We start from the raw sequence: 21,196 nt of genomic DNA, 5'->3' as shown, positions 1-21,196 counted from the left end.
GATATGCATCAATTCAGGCTCTCAGTAGTTAAAGAAGTGTCCCTAAAACGTGTTAAATCAGCCTAGTTTCTAGTTCATTTGTTTCCATAGCAACCAATCTGATGTCACAAACAGAAGATGATGACCTGAGGGAGGAATTAGGTGGCAAGATTGCAGATAGGCTTTTTTTTTTTTTTATCTTCTGGTTTTTATTGTTTGTAAGAGACCCATTTTTTTAAACATCTTTATTAGATTATAATTGCTTTACAACGTTCTGTTAGTTTCTGCTGTATAACAAAGTGAATCAGCTATACGTATACATATATCCCCATATCTCCTCCCTCTTGCATCTCCCTCCCACCCTCCCTATCCTACCCCTCTAGGTGTTCACAAAGCACGGAGCTGATCTCCCTGTGCTATGCTGCTGCTTCCCACTAGCTATCTATTTTACAGTTGGTAATGTATATGTATCAATGCCACTCTCTCACTTTGTCCCAGCTTACCCTTCCCCCTCCCCGTATCCTCAAGTCCATTCTCTACGTCTGTGTCTTTATTCCTGTCCTGCCCCTAGGTTCTTCAGAACCTTTTTTTTTTTTTTTTTTTAGATTCCATATATATGTGTTAGCATACCGTATTTGTTTTTCTCTTTTTGACTTACTTCACTCTGTATGACAGACTCTAGGTCCATCCACCTCACTACAAATAACTCAACTTCATTTCTTTTTATGGCTGAGTAATATTCCATTGTATATATGTGCCACATCTTTATCCATTCATGCAGATAGGCTTTTGGAAAAAAAGAAAAGGAAAACAAGATCCCCTTCACAGTTTTCCTTGGTAATAAAGAACAAGGGAGAGATAAATCAAAAAGCAGTAAAAGATAAGAACCATTTCCAAACAGTGTCAGAGAAAGGGGTGGAAATTAGCAACACTTGTGAGCAGTGTTTCCTTTCAGGCATTATGAATGATGAATCTGCACAACTCCCTTGGGATGATGCACTACATGCAAAATAAGGAAATTGAAACTTTGAGAGATTAGGCAACTTGCCAGAGGTTGTGAAACACAGGGACAAGCTTTGAGAGGAGGGTTGAGTTTGTATTCATAATGAAATAGAGCAGGGATAGGCACACTTTTTCTGTGAAGAGTCAAACAGTAAATATTTTAGGCTTTGTGAGCCATGTGGTCTTTGTTTTAACTTCTCAATTCTGACTTTGTGATGCAGAAGTAGGCTTAGCCAATACATAAACAAATGGGCGTGGTTGTGTTCCAATAAAACTTTATTTATAAAAATAGGTCGTGGGCTGGATTTGGCCCAAGAAATTCTTGAAATAGAGGATTATAGAATATAAGTGCCACATTTAAATGGAAAGGGCCTTGATGGTAGTACTGACACCAGACTTCCTCCTGAGACTTATTGGTTCATGCATTATGTTATGAGTGGAAAGAATAGATGGGTATTGAATAGATAGGTCCCAGCTCCTCCATTTATTCCACAAACTTTTGTTGTGGATCTACCTAATGAAATACACTGTGCTAGTATTGGGAATACAGCAGCGCACAAATCTCTGTCATTGGAAGACTTTATGTTCTAATTAGTTGTGCTAGCTTGGGCAAGCCACTTCAACAGCATTAGCCCTGGTTTTTCTCATTTGGAAATCTAATATTTTAAAATCATGAGCCATATTATATGTACAATATAATCTATAATATGTATATGTAGAATATAAAAATTAAAACAAACATCTATTTGCCCATGACCCATGTTAAAAAAAAAATAGAATGCTATCAGTACCTAAGAAGTTTTCTGTGTGTCTTTCCCAAGTCTCATTATGCTTCTCTTTCACAAAGAATTTTGTGCTAATTATTTCCTTGATTTTCTTCATAGTTTTGCTGCATATGTATGTTTCATTTAAAATTTTATAGCCTAACTTTTTGCCTCTTTGATTTTTAAAATTATTAGAACCATACTGTTGTACTCTCCTTTGACATGCATTTTTAAATTAGGAGTGTTTTTTTTTGCGGGGGGTTGGGGCGAGTGGATTTGTCCACACAGATGTGTGTAGCTATTGATAAAATCTGGGGCCCAAAGAGCAGTAGAGCCATACTTATAGTCAAATAATGTTAGATTTATGAATTGCTATATAGCCCGGGAGAATGGAGAATCATTGGGCGTTTCAAAAGGGGATTTGTGGGAGGCTATTTGTAGGTTTTGGTAGCTAGAGTTGGTCATAGATTATCTTGGTAGGGATTGGTCAGAATTTGTAAACCTTGTTGCTAGAAGAGTCAGTGATTGTATCTTTAGAACAGAACACATGAGTTCATGTAGTGACACGGTTAGATCAGTTTGTGGTTTTATCTTTTAATGTATGGATCTGGATAAATGGGTATTAAAAGAGTTTGAGCTTATGTGAGCTGGGTGCATGCTGCCAGTCATGGTTTCCAAATTATCAGTTTTCCCCTTATAACCGTGATGCCAGAAAAGGCATTAAAAAAACTTTATCACTGTAGTTTATTTTTATTGCAATATAACATTCCATTGTATGAATACAGCCACATTTACTTATCTGTTCTACTCTTGATACACTTGGATTGTTCCTGGGCATTTTCTGTTACAAGCAAGGCTGCTATGAACATTCTTGATGTGTATAAAAGTTCCCCCAGGCTGGGTATATACCTGGAAGAGAAGTCATTGTATGCATCCCTACATAGATATTTAACTTTAGTAGGAAATGGAAAATTGTTTTCTGAAGTGGTTACACAATTCTCTTCCTTACCAATTACCAGTTACCAGTTGTAGGTAAGAGTTACTGTTGCTACACATCCTGGCTAATACTTGGAGTTGTCAAACTTTCTGATTTTTGCCAATCTGATGAGTATGTGATGATATCTCATTGTAGTTTTAACTGGTATTTCTTTGATTATAAACAAGATGAAACATGTTTTCAAATGTTCCTTACGCCCTTTGGATTTCCTCTTTTGTGGATTTTCCTCCTCTTGTTCATTTTTTTCCTCCATTTTGCTATTGGTTTGTCTTTCTCCCACATTCTATATGGAATAGTACTTTAAATAAATCTTGATATCTAATAGGGAAGTCCTGCACTTAGTTTTTCTTCTTCAAGAATATTTTAACTATCCTGGGCCTTTTTCATGTCTAAATAAATTTTAGTATCAGATTGTCTAATTGCAAAACAAAAATATAAAAGCACTTACTGGGATTTTTGTTGGGATTTTATCAGATTGCATACATATCAGGGAAAAATGATATAAAAATGATAGGAAATGCTCCTATCCAAGAAGGCTCCAAGAACATGTGTATTTCTCCATTTAGGTAAGGTTCTTCAGTAATTTTCATAAAATTTTATGTTTTTTGTATAAAGAGCTTATTTATATATCATAATTTTATTCTTGATTATATACTTGTGGGCTATTGTAAATGATATATTCTTTAAAAATTCCTTTTAAAAATGATTGCTACTGGTAAAGAGAGATGAGATTGACTTTTATATATCATTTTTGTATTTAGAAAATGGAATACTTTTAAAATTTTAATAATTTTTCTGCACATTATCTAGGGTTTTCTTTATGGATAATCCTATCATTTGTAAATGATAGGATTTTTCCCCTTCATTTCTAAGTGTTGTACCTTTTATTTATTTTCTCTTGCTTTTAATACATTGGCTTGAACTTTCAGAACAATGATAGTATAAATGGAGATAGTGAATATCTTTGTATTGTTCTTGATCTTAAAAGAAATGCTTTCAGCATTTTACCATTATGTATGACATTAACTGAAGGGGGTGTGTGTGTGTGTATGTGTGCGCGCGTGCGCTCATGTTTGAATGTATTTCATTTATGAGGTTAAGAAAGTGCCTTTTTATCCCCCATTTGCTAAAAGATTTTTAATATGAATGGATGTTGAATTGTATTAGAAGTTTCTTTCCACCTCTATTATGATTATCAGATAATTTTTCCCTTTTAATCTGGTATTGAGATAAATTACATTAATTGATAAACCTATTTGTCATAATATATTACCTTTTTATGCATTACTTGTTTAACTTTGCTCTTATTTTATTTAGGATTTGCATGTATGTCCATGGTGCTACAGACTTGTAATTTTCCTCTTTTGCTGTCTTTGTTTTTGGTATGAAGGCTGTGCTTATTCCTTAAAATGAGATGAGGACATATTCCGTTTTGTTTGTTTGGTTTTTTATTTGTTGTTCTTTCCCCTAGTCTCTGGAAGAGTTTGTATAACATTAGAATGAACTCTTTCTTAAATGTTTGGGAGAATTTTCCTCTACATTTCTCTGGGTCTGGTGCTTTCTTGCAAGAAGTTTTTAACCTATTGATTCAATTCCTTTATTGATTCAGTAGTGTTTTTGGTTTCCCTATTACTTTTTGAGATGAGTTTGGTAACCTTTTAATCTTTTTTTTTAATTCTTGTAATGTGTCTGTTTAATCTAAGTTTTAAAAATTGCTGGCATAACTGTGATTATATGTCCAGTTATTAATCTGTAAAATTTTCAGCTTGTGTAGTTGTCTTTATTTTCATTGTTAAAATTTTTTTTACCTCATTCCTTTCTGATATAAGCATTTAAAGCAACCCATTTCTCTTTAAATACCACTTTAGCTCTATACCACTGGCATTTCTATGTCATATTTTCATTTTCTCTTAGTACTAAAATTTTTCTAGAGTCTATTATGATTCATTTTTGACTCATCAATTGTTTAGTAGTTTAAAATATTTTTCAAACATATGGAGTTTTTCTAGTTATCTATTTGATATTGATATTAAATTAACATTATTATGAACAGATAATGCCATCTGCTTGTTATTCATCATTTGTTCATTGTTGGGGCTATATTTTATGACCTGGTGTATAGTTAAGTTTTGTAAATATCTATACAAAAGGAATGTGTTTTCTTCAACTAGTAGGTGTGTAATTCTTTATATATGCTTTAGATTGAACATAGTTTTTTTGTTTTGTTCGAATCTCCTATATCTTTAATAACTCCTGTTTTGACTGCTTGACCTGTCAATATTTGAGAGAATTGTGTTAAGATTTCCAGTTACAGTGATACAGTTGTTAATTTTTCCTTGTTTAGTTAAAAAAAATTTTGCTTTACCTATTTTGAGGCTATGTTGTTAGTTGCATATAAATTTAGAATTATACTGCATTTTCCTAATTAATTGAAACATTGCACATTATGTAGTGATCTTTTTTATCTCAAGTTCCTTAAAGAGAATTTTGTTTGATATTAATATATATACTTTAAGTTTTCAGGTTCATATTTGTCTGATACCTATTTTGATGAGTGTATGTATTGGGAATCTATCTTTTTTTAAGTCAGTTGCTTCTGTTGGTTTTCATCTATAGTATCTCATTTCTAGTATGCTTTATAAATATTGACTGTAAGATGGCCTTTTACTTAGAACTGCATCTGGGGGAGCACTTTGTAATTTGGGTTGAGTTTCCTCCTGAGAGAATTTCTTCTGCTAGTCACCCAGCAGCACTCTCAACATGGATCCACTTTAAGTTAAATCCTGGGCTTAATGGCTTTCAAACTAGATAGGTAGTATAAATTTGAACACCAGCTGTACATGGACACTTTCCCAGAGTAACATCAGAATCAAATCATATATTTTTCTTGCTGTCTTCTTTGCAAAAGGACTTTGTTTCTGGTTCAATTTTTTTAAAATTAATTAATTACTTAAGCTGCATCAGGTCTTTAGTTGTGGCATGCAGGATTTTTAGTTGCAGCGTGCAGGCTTCTCTCTAGTTGTGGTGTGCAGGCTTAGTTGCTCCGTGGCATGTGGAATCTTAGTTCCCCGACCAGGGCTAGAACTCACATCCCCTGCATTAGAAGGCGGAGTCTCAACCACTGGACCATGAGAGAAGTCCTGTTTCTGGTTCAGTTTTATACTATGTGTATAGCCCTTTAGAGTACCACATTTTTACAGTGGTCTCCTATTAAATTCCCTGTGTTGGCCAGACCTTAGGCTTCTTCTTTCCCCTGGGTTCTGTGCAGTTTTCAAAGCAGAAACTCAAGTTCTTTAGGGATTGGCAGGAAACGTTGAAAGATGGCTTTACTTATTCTCAGGGTTTTCTGGTTTTACTTTGCTTTGGAGCATAGCACATATCTTTTCTTCGGCCAACATGGTGATGATTTGTATTTTTAGCCACCATTTTGTTTTCTTTCGAATCCACTATTTCAGTTGCTTCTGTGGGGAAGGTGAATGAAAATATGTATCCCGTTTATCATGTTGCCAGAAATAGAGGTATATTTAACAAATATTTGTTGTGTATTATTCTCAGGTGGCTGTGGGGCTCAAGAAAGTAATATGTACCAAATAGCTTTAGAAACAACAAAGTATTTGGGTTTTCCATAGTTAGGTAACACTGAATAACATTAGTAACTGATGTAAAACATACAAAGTAGACTTCATGCTTGGAAAAAGAAATCAGATCAACTCACTTCATTGTAAGGCAGTTGTATGAACCTTGGTATTGACTACAGTTATGTTAAAGAACCATATGATAAAGCTCCACCCACTGTCAAGAAAGAGAATCATTTGATTGGCAGATGATGCTAAAGGTAATCTGACTAGAGGCAAGGGCATCAGAAGTTAAAGAACTGTGAGTGCAAAATCCTGCTTGGATCTTTGTGCTAAATGTGTTTGATCTCTGGGTTTAATAGTGATACTCCTTATCCAGGCATGGACTTAATCTCTAAAAGGCTAATGCCTCTGACTCCACCTTGCTGAGCAGTCTCTATGTTCAGCACTGTCAGTGTGACCTCTGAAATTATTTCTTTTACTTGACTAGGATCATGGACCATAGGTGCTCAGTTTTGCACAGTATTTTGCAAACTTAATGAACTTACTACTGACCTCTCTTCATGGTGTTTCTCCATTTCTCTGCCCAATCTGACATGTCTTGCTTTTTGGAAAGGATGTATCACCATCATGGATGGTGATATGCACAGAGAAGAGCCTCTGATAATTTCTATGGTGGGATGTTTCATATGTTTAAAAAAACAGAATCATAGCATGTCTCATTCTGTTTAGTGTCAGGCACTCTGCTAGGTATCAAGTTTACAATGATGATTAAAACATAGTCCCTATCCTTAAGAAATGAATGAGTTTTCTTAAGAGGAACACACAAATAGTACATTTAAGTGTTACAGGTACTATGATAGAAGCTGATACAAATTTGAGGTGAGGTATAAAGGAGGGAGTTGAAAATTATATCTGGGAGGGAAGGGAGGAAGTCAGATGATATTTGAAGGAGCTAATGATGCTAGTGCTAAGGCATGGATGCAGTGTGGGTGTTCCTCAGGATGCTAAAGTGGACAAAGGGCTGTCTCTAAGATGAGAGATCATTGTAGTAAAGGTCCACTTGTGTGAGGCTGCTGTGAACATCTCATAGCTTGCGTTCATTCATTAATTCATTCATCATTTATTCAATCAATTTGTATCGGGCACCTGCTAGGTGTCAGGGACTATATCAGGTGTTAAGTATATAGATGTGGTCTCTGACCTTTTGGAGCTTTCAGACTAAGGGGAGACAGTCAATAAACCAGGAAACAAATAAGAGAACAGTCACATAATGCGATAATAGCCATAAGGAAAATAAGTAGGTTGCAGGGATAAAAAATAAGGTGGGGTGGTTGTGGTAGTATATAATTTAGATAAGGATGGCCTCTTTGAAGAGACAACATTTAAGCCAATGCCCTAACAAGAATTTTCCATTTGAGAACACGGGATGAGGTGGGATGGAGTTTGGGGAAAGGGTTAGAGAGTTACAGGCAGAGAAAACAGCCTGTGAGAAGCCATGTAGCAGGAATGAGCTTAGTGTGTTCCAGGAATGAACAGGAAGCCAGGGTGACTGCAATAAAGGGGGGAAGAGGGAGAGTAGCAGTAAATGACATTGGACAAGTAGGCAGGTGACAGATCTTGGGGGACACAGTAGACCAGGATAAGAAGTATTAGTGTGGAGCCTTTGAAGGGTTTTGAATAAAAAAAGTTATTGACAACTAGGATTTTAGAAATGCCATATTGCCACTTGTGGACAGGATAGGTTGGAGGGTTAGCTCACCAGAGAGAGAGGTAGGGAGATCACTCGGTGATTTTTGTGAGTGTGTGAATAGAAGCTAATGAGTATAAATGGGAACAGAGAAGAAGAAATGTTTGGGTAGGGAAAGAGGAGAGATTGCAAGTGACATTCATGGGTAGATTATGGGGGTGCTATTTTTTAAACCTCTAAATTCAGCAAGAGTAGCATGTATTTGGGGGAAGGCAAATGAATTACTATTAGGTGTTAAACCTGTTAGGTATAACCTTTGAGGTCCTGAGAGTGTGTGGGAAGAGGATAGCATTTAGTGGACTTGCAGATCTGTTTGGAGCTTGTGACAGCAGCCAGGGCTTCTATGAGAGATGGACACAGGTTGTTGCCAGCCTGGCATTGCTTTGTTGCTGAGTTGGCCAGTCCCACAGTCCAATCTTTGTCGAACAGCCATCTCCCAACCTCCTAGCAAGATGAGCACAGATGAGTTAATGTCCTTTTTCTTAGTACCTCCTGGTTCATTTCACCAGGCAAAACACTGGATTATAGTGGAAATGTAGGATGATATTTTTCTAATAGATTATATAGATCTCACAGAGTTACAAGGTGTGTGTTGGGGGAAGGGAGGAGATGTTACTGTTTCATCTGGTTTAGTTGCTCTCCTGCATCCAATCCAGATGGGAAGCACCCGATGTCGATGTATGTCTTTGAAAGGATGGTGCCTCACATGAATACTTTCTTTCTTCAATTATCACTTCTTAATTTCTTCCATTTTTCTCCTGAATGTTTTACACTCAAGCCCCCAAAGGTAGTATCCCACTTTCTCCTTGAGAAAAGGCCTTCCTACCTGAGCAAGAAGTTTTGCTCCCTGAACTCCTGTATCTTCTAGGCTTAATCACATAGGGTTCGGGTAGGTGCTAGAGAGTTTTTCTGAAATCCAAATGAGAAAAGTGCGGTCTCACGGTTGAAAGCAGCTTGATGCTCCAATTTTCATTCATTCTCTCCACCAGCAAGTGCTATAGTTGATTTCCTCACTATTACATAGGAAGCTAGCACACTTTGTCAAGGTGAGCAGTTTTTCTTTTTTTCTTTTTTTTGTGATACGCGGGCCTCTCACTGTTGTGGCCTCTCCTGTTGCGGAGCACAGGCTCCGGACGCGCAGGCTCAGCAGCCATGGCTCACGGGCCCAGCCGCTCCACGGCATGTGGGATCTTCCCAGACCGGGGCATGGACCCGTGTCCCCTGCATTGGCAGGCGGACTCTCAACCAGAGAAGCCCAGCAGTTTTTCTTTTTTTTTTCTGGTCAGGGCAACACAGTTCAATCTTATATGAACAGTGGAAACCCCTTCTATTGAGAAGATAGTTTCCTGTCTCCTTGTGAAGCAAGAAACACAGAATTATTGGGTTATACCATCTATGAGTGTCTCTAGCTTAGACATCTAGGGCTAGTGAAAAAAAGTTCTGTGAAATTTATTTTTAGTTATGTATTTTCTTCCAAATAGAAGGGAGAGGGATATAGAGAATGGTTTTTGGTTTGCTCTGCAACATAAATAAAGTTATCAAATGTTGCAGTGAAGCCAAGTTAAAGTTGAAGATGCAAGAGAAGAAAAGATTTGTTTCCTTGGCTAGGGAAGTTTGGCCAGTGGGAAAGAAGAAAATGGGTGTCGTCTTTTGAGAAACTTGATTGTTAAAGGAAAGAGACCATTAAGGCAATAATGGTATACATGGGTGGTATACACTGACTTTTTGTGTTTGATGTTTCTTTTTTTTTGCTTGTTTCATTTAAAGGAGGAAGTGTTTGAGAAACTTCTAAAACACTTCTGGGTGGAGAAGAACCCAGTTTTGAGATAAACAAGATTTAAAGCACAGCCTAAACTCGGAATGAAATATTCCAGAGAAGCTAGAAATGGATTAGGTTAGATTAATCATGAACGATTGGAAAGGAACCTCTGCCTTTACACTGAAGGGAAGAAGGTGGGTTTTAGGAGCAAATGAAGATAAGTTTATGGATATGGGAAGTAAGAAGTTGAAGGAGGTCACTCCTCATAGCCCCGATAGTCTGTGTGGAGTAATATGAGGTCATCCACTGATGGCTTGTAAGATGGGAGAATAATTTGAGGAGATTGGTCAAAGTAGAAATGGTCATTCAAGGGGATAGGAGAAAAAACTGACTAATGATAGAGAGATGGATGACAGAGAGGGGCTTAAAGACCAGTGATAAGGGAGATCATGGGTTTCTGGGGCTTCAGTCTATGTGGATGGGTACTTCTCCCCAGCAGTACTCAGCAGGTCTCCTGGAGTTGAGAAAGTCAGTGGATGGACTGACCTAACATTGAGGGTGGTAGGACAAGGAAGTGGAAAGACTGGGGGATAAATGGAGACTTAGGTCATAAACTTTTTGTTTCATGGAGCTAGAACCCACTGAGTTCTTATCTAACAAATTTGTGACATTCCAAACACTAAATTTGTCCTTAATATGTGATAGCTAGATGTGTTGTACTTTACTCGGGAAGCTGAAGTTTACAACACCTCTGACTCATTCTCTGATGATAAATTTTACTCTTCGGATGCAGAAATTCTGGAATGAATGCAAATGTCACTGGAAATTAGTTTGGCTTTGCTTATTTATTCTGAGAAGTGATGGAATCCCCCATAAGAGAAGATAATCTTAGGCATATGCACTCAGTAGAAATGTTTGTATACTTAGTGTTTGCTTATGTTTTCCTAGACTCGTCAACTGCTTTTGCTATACCAGTACCTTTATTGAACATATGGCATTTTGAGGTGAGTCATAGAAAATTCAGCTGAGTCTGTTAATTGCTAAAGAGACAGATATAAAATTCAGAAAGGAGCCAGAATAATGTATCTACAAACGAACCTCAGGCAGGTGTGACTTGCCTAATTACTTGCTGATGGAAAAAGCACACCTATTCTCATTTATGTACACTCTGGTCATATGATAGGAGTCTTGGCAACTGTCAGATGCGGTGTGCTTCAGATGGGGTGTGTTGTGATTGGCTCCCTGAGAATTCAGGCAATCCCAAAGAAAGAAGGATCTGGTTAGAATCCTGGCTTCATCCTTACATGTACTTTATAGCTATGTGAACTTGAACACGTGTTTACTTTTAACCTCATGATTTTCTCTTTCTTAAAATTGAGGCTCATAATACACGATGTTTTATTATTCTGTAGACCAAGTATTTGAAGCACTGAGCTGAGCTCCTGGCTTGTGGATATTTGTACTCCTCATTTCCTCCCTCCAACCCTTACCCGTAGAACTTCTAGCCCTAAATATGGGAGACCAAGTTAATGCTTATTGTGGTTCTTCTCCAGAACAAGAACTAAAACAATGGTATCAAAATATCACAATTTAATAATCATATGTATATAGAGAGTAATAAAACAAGTGTGGTAAGATATTAAGAATTAGGGGAATCTAAGTGAAGAGTACCCAGGAATCTTTTGAACTATTTTTGCAACGTTCTTCAAAATATAATTTTTTTTAAATCATAATTTAAAAGGAAAACACATCCAAGCATGTGAAAGAAATAAAGAAGAAATAGTTGGCCTGTTTGAGTGTCTGGGAATCAGCTTGTGAGAGATGTATGGATGTAAGAACAGAACTGGATTTACAAGTGGAGATCTATAGAGATGGGCGATGCACCCTGTGTTTGTGTGCAGTAAAGGCAAGTGTAGAGGCTGGTATATAAATAGGATGTGAGGCTTGTAGGGGTGTTTCTCTCACTGACAGCACAAGTAAAAGGACCTGCTTTCTAGCTTAGAGAAGCAGAAAGGAAAATTCTGTCTCTTAGAGCTTAGTGGGGAAGAAAGTAGTCTCCTGAGACACACTGAAGCCCCAGACTCCTGCTGCAAGTGTACAATACCAGCTAGGTATGAAGGAAGTACATAAATTAATTTAAAGACAGGTCCTGGTGAAACTCATTTTCTACCCAGAAGAAAGCAATGCAGAAGCACTCTGGGTTTTTTTTTTTTTTTGAATTCTTTTTTTTGGCTGTGTTGGGTCTTCGTTGCCGTGGGAGGGCTTTCTCTAGTTGTGAAAAGTGGGGGCTACTCTTCGTTGTGGTGTGCAGGTTTCTCATTACGGTGGCTTCTCTTGTTGCAGAGCACGGGCTCTAGGGCATGCGTGCTTCAGTAGTTGTGGTGCGCAGGCTCAGTAGTTGTGGTGCATGGGCTTTGTTGCTCCATGGCATGTGGGATCCTCCTGGACCAAGGATCAAACCCATGTCCCCTGCATTGGCAGGCGGATTCTTAACCATTGCAGCACCAGGGAAGTCCCAGAAGCACTCTTTAGCAATACGTTCACAACCCAGGAGCACTGGACTTCTGCTGCTGCTGCTAACATGTATACCCTACACAAGGAAATGATGCACCATGAAGGAAACCAAAATTCCAATAATCAGGACTGTTAGCCCATAAAAATTTTGAGATGATAGAACAATCTGAAAGATGCTTCAAATTATGGAGCTTTAAAATGACCAAAAATGAAAAAGAATCAAAACCATGAAAATAGAATAGGAAACTATGAAAATCAACAGGCATGTTTAAGAAAATAAAGCAAATACATCTTTTAGAAATTCAAAAGAAAACATATCTATTGAAATGAAAACCACAATAGGCAAGCTAAGCAGCATTTTTAGACACAGTTGATGAATTTAAGAAAATTGGAAACATACTTGAGGACATAACCTAGGATACATGACTTAGAGAAAAGTGGACACCACAAAAGAAAGGCTGAGAGACATGGAAGATAAAAATGAGAAGGTCTAAGAAATTTCAGAAAGCAAACAGAGTTGGACGAGCCAATGTTCTAAACATATTGGCTGGTAATCTTCCAGAATTATGGAAGAAAGGAATCTTTAAATTGAGGATAATAATAACTTTGTATCCACTAAACTTTGGATCCACTAAAGTGAAATTGCAGAACACTAAATAGAAAGGGAAATACTTAAAAGCAACTGAAGAAAAAAATACATAAAATAATATAGTGCTTGATGATTGTTTTTTAAAATTCAAAAGCAAAATAAAATAATATCATGAGAAAGAGGAAAGGGGTGAAAGAGAGAGAGTGAGAGAGAGAAGAAAGATGTAAGAAATAAAAGAGAGGGACAGCTACAAGGGTATTAAAAAGAGGATCTCCACAGGACTTAGATTCAGGAGACCCTATTCCAGGTCTGTTGCTGTGAAAATTTAGCTAAGTTACCTAACTTCTCTGATTAAGAACATACATGGGATATTTTCTGGTTTTGTTTTAACAAGCCTCAACTGTCAGCCATCAACTCATTTCGCACAGTATTGTTATTTTTCAGCACAGAGCCCAGTGTGCCTGTGTTGTGAAAGTGTTGACATAGAGAAGTGGAAAAGTATGAGGTCAGCTTGCTATACAGGGAGGAGAAAGGGTGGAGAAACTGAGGAGCCAAGGAAGAGGTAAAAAACCAGTCTCTGCGTGCTGCTTCCAAGGGCCCCGCATGTTAGGGCCAGCTGAAGCTTTGGGGTCAGTGGAGTTAGTTTGTACAGAGTAGCAGTGCCTTGGTGATCTCTCACTCCTTTTGCTCTGTCTCTTTCTCCATCTGCTCCAGGCTCTTTCCTCAGAGCTGCATTTTGCCTTGTGGAGTTGGGTTCTGTTTCTGGATGTCTCAAACATGCTTCTATTTTTGAGTTGCTCATCATCACTCTCTGTAACTTGTAAGAGACACCCCTGAGGTTTCGTGGACTCAAGTAGAACAGAATCTAAACTTATTATGGAGAATAAAATGCGAGAGGATCAAACTGAAACAAGTTCAGAAAATAAATTGCATTTAGAGCTAAATGAATAATGTTTCCCACTTCTTGGGCTGACTGGAACAAGGTACTTGCCTGGAATAACAACTCTTGCGTGTGAGTTGGCATTTGACTGTGCTTTTATTACCCAGCAGTCTGGCTTCAGCATGAAGAGACGTTAAGGGTGTTTAGTTAGTACAGGACTGCTGGATTGGTTGGACATACTCCAGCTCTGATCCATGATTTATACCAAGATGGGAGCAGCAGGCAAGACTGTCCATGCAGATGGATGAAAACCTATCCCCTTACACCCCATGGGGCAGAGACTTAATGGGAACTTTTCATAGTTCTGAAAGCAGGGTCTTGAAAGCAAACATCAGACTGGCCTCTGCCTTCAGAGTCAGTCAGATGAAAGAGGGGCCCGAGAAAAGCTCCTATTGTGACACATGATTTGTGAAAACTCATGACCTAAGTAAGAATTACTCTGCCACCTACCTCTCCATAGTCTTCTTGCACAGAGAAATTGTCTGAGGGTGGAGAGTCATGTACCCTCTATTTCTAGGATGTTAGGAGGCATTCCTGAGGACTCTAGCTGTCAGGGAAAGGAGACAAGAATTATCATCACTCTCAAGAGTAAAGCATTACGTGGACATGCAAAATAATCAATTTAGAAATCTTGGGAGCTTTTGTGTTCCTGATGCCTCTCTGTTCCTTTCCTCTGCTCATTTTTATAGAAACTTGCACAGATTTACACTAGTGAAACTTTTGTAAACTGAGTTGCCGTCTGCTTCTCATGTGATATTTTGTTTACATGCCTGGATATTTGCAGAAAACTGACCTATTCACCCATATTTTGCCAGAATCCAGTGTTCTGCCTTGCATGACCAGTAGGCATTTGCACATTTATTTAAGAAGGGAAAGAAAAAAGTACAGAAGAAAAGAAGGAAGGAAGGGAGAAAGGAAGGAAGGAAAGAACGAAGGTCAGAAGGAAGGAAGGAAGGAGAAAGACATATATAAGATATTATTTTAACTTATTTGTTTATTTAGCTAATGTTTACAAGTGTTTGGTATGCGCCAGACACTCTTCTAGGCAGTAGAGACAGAGCTGGGATTAGGAAACAAAATAGATAAGGTCCTGCCCTCTGAGAACTTACATTTTAAAGAGGGGACACAGATGATCAATATGTAGCCTGGGATAAATGATGTGTCAGATGGTTCTAAGGGACATGGAGGAAAGGAAAGCAGAGTGGGGCATGGGATGTGCCAGGCGGACATGGGCTGTATATTGTAAGAGGTGGTCCGTGAAGTCTCCTTAAGAAGGTGCCAGCTGGAGGCTTGCAGACCCATTCCCGGCAGAGGAAATAGCAAATGAAAAGAGACTTAGAAAAAAACATGTTTTAAAGCCCCGAGACAGGAGTGTGCTTGGTGGGTACTAATCAGGATGGCCAGTGTGGCTGAGTGAAGTGAACAAGGTGATGAGCCAGGCAAGGTCTAAGAGGTGATGGGGGCCAGTTCCTGCAGGTCCCTGTAGTAGTTGTAAGAATTCTGGCTTTTCCTTTGAGTGATGTGGCACCATAGGAGAGTTGAATGATGTGGTCTGATTTAAACATTAAAAGAATCACTTTGGCTTCTAAGGGATAAAGGTGAAGGAGGGCCCCACTGGGGAATCTGTTGCCTTGGTCTGGAAGGAAATAGTGGTGACTTTGAACAGAACAGTGGAGGTAGGGAGGTGGTTGTGTTTTGGATCCGTTTTGAAGGCAGAGCAACAGATTTTCCTATTGGATTGGATAAGATATACAAAAAAGAAAATCATTAAGGATGCTTCTCCAGGTAAACAATTTGGATAGGCTGCCAAGACTGGAGCCAAGGAGAGCAGGATAGAGGCTACTCTCAGTCACTGAGGTAAAGCTGAGTTTCCAGCACTATGTTGAATAAGAGTGGTGAGAGTTGATATCCTTGCTTTGTTCCCAGTCTTAGGAGGAAAGCATTTGGTCTTTCACCATCATAGTGTTAGCTGTGACTGTATTGTAGATTATTGTTAACTTGAGGATGTGACCTTCTGTTATTATTTTTCTGAGAGTTTTTATCCTGCTTGGATGTTGAATTCTATCAAATTTTTTTTTCCACCTTACTTTATAGAATCACGTGATTTTTCTTCTTTATCCTGTTAATACAGTGAATTACATTGTTTGATCAATCTTTCTGAAAGATATCTTCACTAAGTGTAGGATTCTACTTGACAGTGTTTGCTTTTAGCACTTGGAAAATATTGTGCTTCTCCCTTTTGGCCTCTGTAGTTTTTAAATAAGAGATCCACTATCATTCAAAATGCTTTTCCCCTATAGGTAAGTTATTGTTTCTCTCTCGTTGCTGTCAAGATTTTCTTTTTCCTTCAGTTTTCGGAAGTTTGACTATGAAATGTCTTGCTATGGATTTCTTTGGGTTTATCCTGTTTGGAGTTTGCTCAGTTTCTTAAATCTGTAGGTTGCTGTCCATTGCCAAATTTAGGAAGTTTTCAGTTATTATTTCTTCTAATATTTTTTCAGCCCTGCATTTTTTTCTCTTCTAATTGTGGGACTCCAATTACATGATCATTGGGTTATTGGAAATCTTGTATTATTGTCTTACAGATCTTTAATGATCTGTTCATCTTTTTTTTTTTCAGTCTATTTTCTTTCTGTTGTTCAAATTGGGTAATTTCTATTGTTCTATTATCAAGTTCATTGATTCTTTCCCTGTACCCTCCATTCTGCTGTTTAGCTCATCCACTAGTTTTATTTGTTTTGATAATTGTATTTTTCAGTTCTAAAGTTTCTATTTGGTTCTTCTTTATATCTTGTTTGTTGAGGTTTTAAATTGTTCATTGCTTGAGTATGTTCATAATTGCTTACTGAATTATTTTTATAATGATTTAAAAAAATCTTTGTCATAAAAATCTAATACCTCTGTTTTCTTGGTGTTATCTATTGATTGCCCTTTTTCAGGACAATCTTCCTGGTTTTCTGTATGATGATTAATTTTTGACTGAAGCCTGGACATTTTGAGGTATTATGTTATAAGACAGTGAATCTTATTTAAACTTTCTGTTTTAGTTGATATAATAGGTCGAATAATGTCCCCCCAAAATTCATGTCTGTCTGGATCCTCAGAATATGACCTTATTTGGAAATGGAGTTTTTGCAGATGTAATTAAGAATATTGAGATTAAACCATTCTGGACTTAGGGTGGGTCCTGAATCCAATGATGCTGTCCTTATCAATAGAGGAGAGGATACAAAGAGACACACAGAAGAAAGCTGCGTGAAGACAGAGCCAGAGATTGGAGTTACATTGTCATAAGTCAAAGAACATATGGAGCCACCAGAAGCCACAAAAGGCAAGGAAGGATTACCCTCTAGAGCCTTTATAGCGAGTGTAGCTCTGCTGGCAACTTGGTTTCAGATTTCTGGCCTCCAAAAGTGTGAGAGAATAAGTTCCTGTCATATTAAGCCACTAAATTTGTGGTTGTTTGTTACGGTAATCCTAGGAAACAAATGCAATGGTTTCCTTTGGTATTGCTCTGGCAGGGGAAGGGTTGTGGGTACCACTTTGTAACTACTACATTAGTGAAGAAGTCCTAGTTCTCCACTTGGCTTTTGTTGACCCCTGAGGGCAGAAACCCTCTGCATTCCTGCTGATTGCGGATGGGAGTTCTGACTACACTAGGCGTCCACTGATACTATTTTGGCTGGGAGGGGACAAAGTGCCTCATTACTGCTCCTGACATGGCTTCTTCTGCTACCTTGGGCGAGGGTGACCGCATTACTCCTGGGCAGTGGTGAAAGTCCTGACTCTTATTAGGCCTCCACTAATGCCACCCGCATGGGGCAGGATTAGGACATCTCATTACTGCTGGGGTAGGAGTACAAGTCCAGTTTCCCTGCATGGTCTCCCTGACTCTGCAGGTTCCCTCTCTGGCCCTCTCTGACACACCACTGTAGGGGCTAAAGACAGGGGATTGGGGTGCCTTGTTAGGACCTGTCCAAGGTGGAAATCTAGGCTCCCCACTCAGCATTTGCTGGTGTGGGTGGGGCCTCAGTTTTTTCTGTGGTGTTTGACTGAAGCCGAGTGGTTATTATCTAAAAGTTTTCTGGTCTGCTGAGCTCCACTTTTTCTGATCCTTTGACTAGACAAAGCAGGTTTTTGTTGGGGCTTTTTTTTGTCTGTGCTTCTTGGCTTTCTGAGTTGCTGAGTTTTTTGGCTCTAGGATTGGGAAACATGAGGCAAACCCCCCACAAATACCCCAAAACCCAAGAACAAAAACCAAACCAAAACAAAAAAACAGAGAACTTACTCCTATGTCACTCCTTGGGTCCTGAGGTTGCTAGCTGGTCCACCTTCCCCTCTTCCTTTCTCAGAGTCATCTTATGTTTGTTTTAAACATCATGACCAGATGGGAGGAAGAAAGAAAGATACCATCTGCTATATACTGTACTCCCAGAAGTGGAAATCCTTATGTGCCTTTTAAAGACTTTTCATACCTTTACTCTTGTCAGATTGTAGAATTTATATTCTATGTCCTTTCTGGGTAAGTATCATCCTCAGACCTTATGGAGATCTAGGGAATCCTGTTAGAACTTTAATTATGAGCCCATAGACCAATCAAGTCCCCCAGACTTAGGAGGGCCATGGACCTTAATATGATTTTGGTCAGAAATTTCCTTTGTCCTTTGCCTTTACTTGTGAGTTAGCCACTTGAGTTATTGCTTTAAGGAGGAAGGGAAATTGATAGTAACTCTTATTTTTTGCGGTACGCGGGCCTCTCACTGTTGCGGCCTCTCCCGTTGCAGAGCACTGGCTCCGGACACGCAGGCTCAGCGGCCATGGCTCACAGGCCCAGCCGCTCCGCGGCACGTGGGATCCTCCCGGACTGGGGCACGAACCCGTGTCCCCTGCATCGGCAGGTGGACTCTCAACCACTGCGCCACCAGGGAAGCCCCGTAACTCATTTTTTTTAAAAGAGAGTGTCTTCATTTTAGAATTTTCGTAACCATAGAATTTCTCAGAAAAGCTATTCTTTCAAGAGTGAGTGAAGTATTATTTAGTTTACATGAATGTTTTCATGAACACAAATGTTAAACTCAGTAATTGCTTATTGAAATCCTGGTTTGTGAAAGGCAGTGAGCCAGTGCCCTCCTCCTATGTGCATTTCTCATAGTAATAAAGGCTACCACCTTAAAACAGTCCCTTTCCCAATTTTATTCTCACCTTGTTATCTAATATCCTTTCTTTAATGCCAGTTCTCTGACTGCCCAGCACTTACTATGATTTTGAGCATTGCTTAAGTTTTTCTCAGCATGAGCATTTGGGAAATAGCTGAATTCTGGTCATTCTTTATATGTTATACATAGTTGTTTGATTATGAACTCAGTTCATAACAACTCTTAACCTGTATGTGTTGCTTTTCTCAGAAATATAATATACTGTGTGAGATCCAGGGCTACATTTATTGTTTCTTTTTTACCTTTTTGGGGTAATTAAGAAAGCACAGGCCCAATAATTGATTGTGAAAAGAATTAATGAAGGAGATCAGGAGAATGTGGCTTAGGGGATAGTGATGGAGACTGAGAATTATGCTTTTATTCCATCAGACTATGTTCATCCATTCATCCAACAAACATACAGAGGCCTGCTGTGTATGAGGCACCTTACTAAGGATTGTAGGGATTTCAAAAATGAATGAGACAGTCTGACAAGGTAGCTAAAAACTTGAACTTCAGAGTCAGAAAGAACTGAGTTTAGATCTCTGATCTGCCCCATATTAGCTGCGTCACATTGTGAAACTTAGCTTCTCTGAGCTTTGATTTCCTCATCTATGTGTTATGATGATTAAATGAAATAACAAATGTATAGGATACCCACCCACTGTAAGTAGGTACTCAGATTATGTTGGTTATTAACAAATCACACCTTTCTGTCTCAAAGGAGTTTATATTATAATAGTGAAGGAAGCATATGCTCGAAGAAATTAGAATATTTTTAGTATTTGCCAAAAGAGCAGCATTTTGTGAATTCAAAGGAGAAAGCTCACTTTAAATTGGCAATGTGTGAAGAACTTAAATTTAGTGTACTCTGCACACCACCCAGACTAATGCATCAGACAAATGGTCTTCAGTAAATTAGGGGGAGAACTGGGGGTCAAGGACACAGGAGGGTTTTCAGAATTTTCCTGGTGTACTAGACATTTTAAAGTTATCCTTCCCAGCACCCCATATCTACTCTCTAACCCTAGAGAGTGACTTGAGAATTGGGAGACTGATCTTTACGGTCTATGCCAATGGGGTCCTTTGATGGAATGGCTTTGGTTTGGGTTGACCAATGGGGCACAGTACAAAAGATTAGAAAATGGAGAAGAGCAAGATCTGTTTATTCTCCCAGCTTCCTCCTTGGTTGTGGGTTGGCTGCATCCCTCCTCTGAAGGTCACAACTCCTGAGAGGCTCCCCTCTCCATACCACTGCCCTTTCTGGGTACCAGTAATGGCTCCCTTCCCTTTTGCCTTCAGGCCTAGGACTGGTCACAGCTGGCCCCAGGATCCTGCACCTTGCCTTGTTAATTCTCCCAGATTCTTGTGCTGTTTCTTGCCAATGCCCTGATACCCTGGTCTTCTCAGAAATTATTCTTGCCTCTGCATCTCCTCAAAGTAATATCTGAGCTCAGAAGAGCATGGAGTAAATTGGCTTTCATGGATTATCATGGAAGAACAAAAGATTAGAAAAAGAAGGGAGAGATTAGGAAGCAAGATGGCAGAGTAGAAGGACGTGCTGTCACTCACTCTTGCAAGAACACCAGAATCACAACTAGCTGCTGGACGATCATCGACAGGAAGGCACTAGAACTCACCAAAAAAGATACCCCACATCCGAAGACAAAGGAGAAGCCACAATGAGACTGTGGGAGGGGCACAATCACAGTAAAATCAAATCCCATAACTGCTGGGTGGGTGACTCACAGACCGGAGAACACATACCACAGAAGTCCACCCACTGGTGAGAAGGTTCTGAGCCCCACGCCAGGCTTCCCAACCTGGGGGTCCGGCAACAGGAGGAGGAATTCCTAGAGAATCAGACTTTGAAGGCTAGTGGGATTTGATTGCAGGACTTGGACAGGACTGGGAGAAACACAGACTCTACTCTTGGAGGGCACACACAAAGTAGTGTGCTCATAGGGACCCAGGGGAAGGAGCAGTGACCCCAGGGGAGACTGAACCAGACCTACCTGCTAGTGTTGGAGGGTCTCCTGCAGAGGAGGGAGGTGGCTGTGGCTCACCATGGGGACAAGAGCACTGGCAGCAGAAGTTCTGGGAAGTACTCCTTGGTGTGAGCCCTCCCAGAG

At 39.1% G+C, this 21,196-nt stretch overlaps 1 protein-coding gene and 1 long non-coding RNA gene across 2 annotated transcripts in view; one reads left to right on the top strand and one right to left on the bottom strand.

The window, feature by feature from the left end:
* Positions 1 to 21,196, top strand: part of AGBL1 (ATP/GTP binding protein like 1) — a gene marked incomplete at its 5' end in the record, with an annotated part of 671,581 nt that overhangs the window by 179,955 nt on the left and 470,430 nt on the right. The window lies entirely within an intron of this gene.
* LOC116749875 lies at positions 12,236 to 21,136 on the bottom strand. Its single transcript, XR_004348720.1, has 3 exons — positions 21,080 to 21,136; positions 14,320 to 14,416; positions 12,236 to 12,416 (listed from the first exon to the last, which is right to left on the bottom strand). It is a non-coding gene; the product is annotated as an uncharacterized LOC116749875 (long non-coding RNA).

Source organism: Phocoena sinus, chromosome 2 (genome assembly GCF_008692025.1).
Source record: "Phocoena sinus isolate mPhoSin1 chromosome 2, mPhoSin1.pri, whole genome shotgun sequence".
NCBI classification, from domain to species: domain Eukaryota; kingdom Metazoa; phylum Chordata; class Mammalia; order Artiodactyla; family Phocoenidae; genus Phocoena; species Phocoena sinus.
This window is presented reverse-complemented; position numbering and strand designations above follow the sequence as displayed.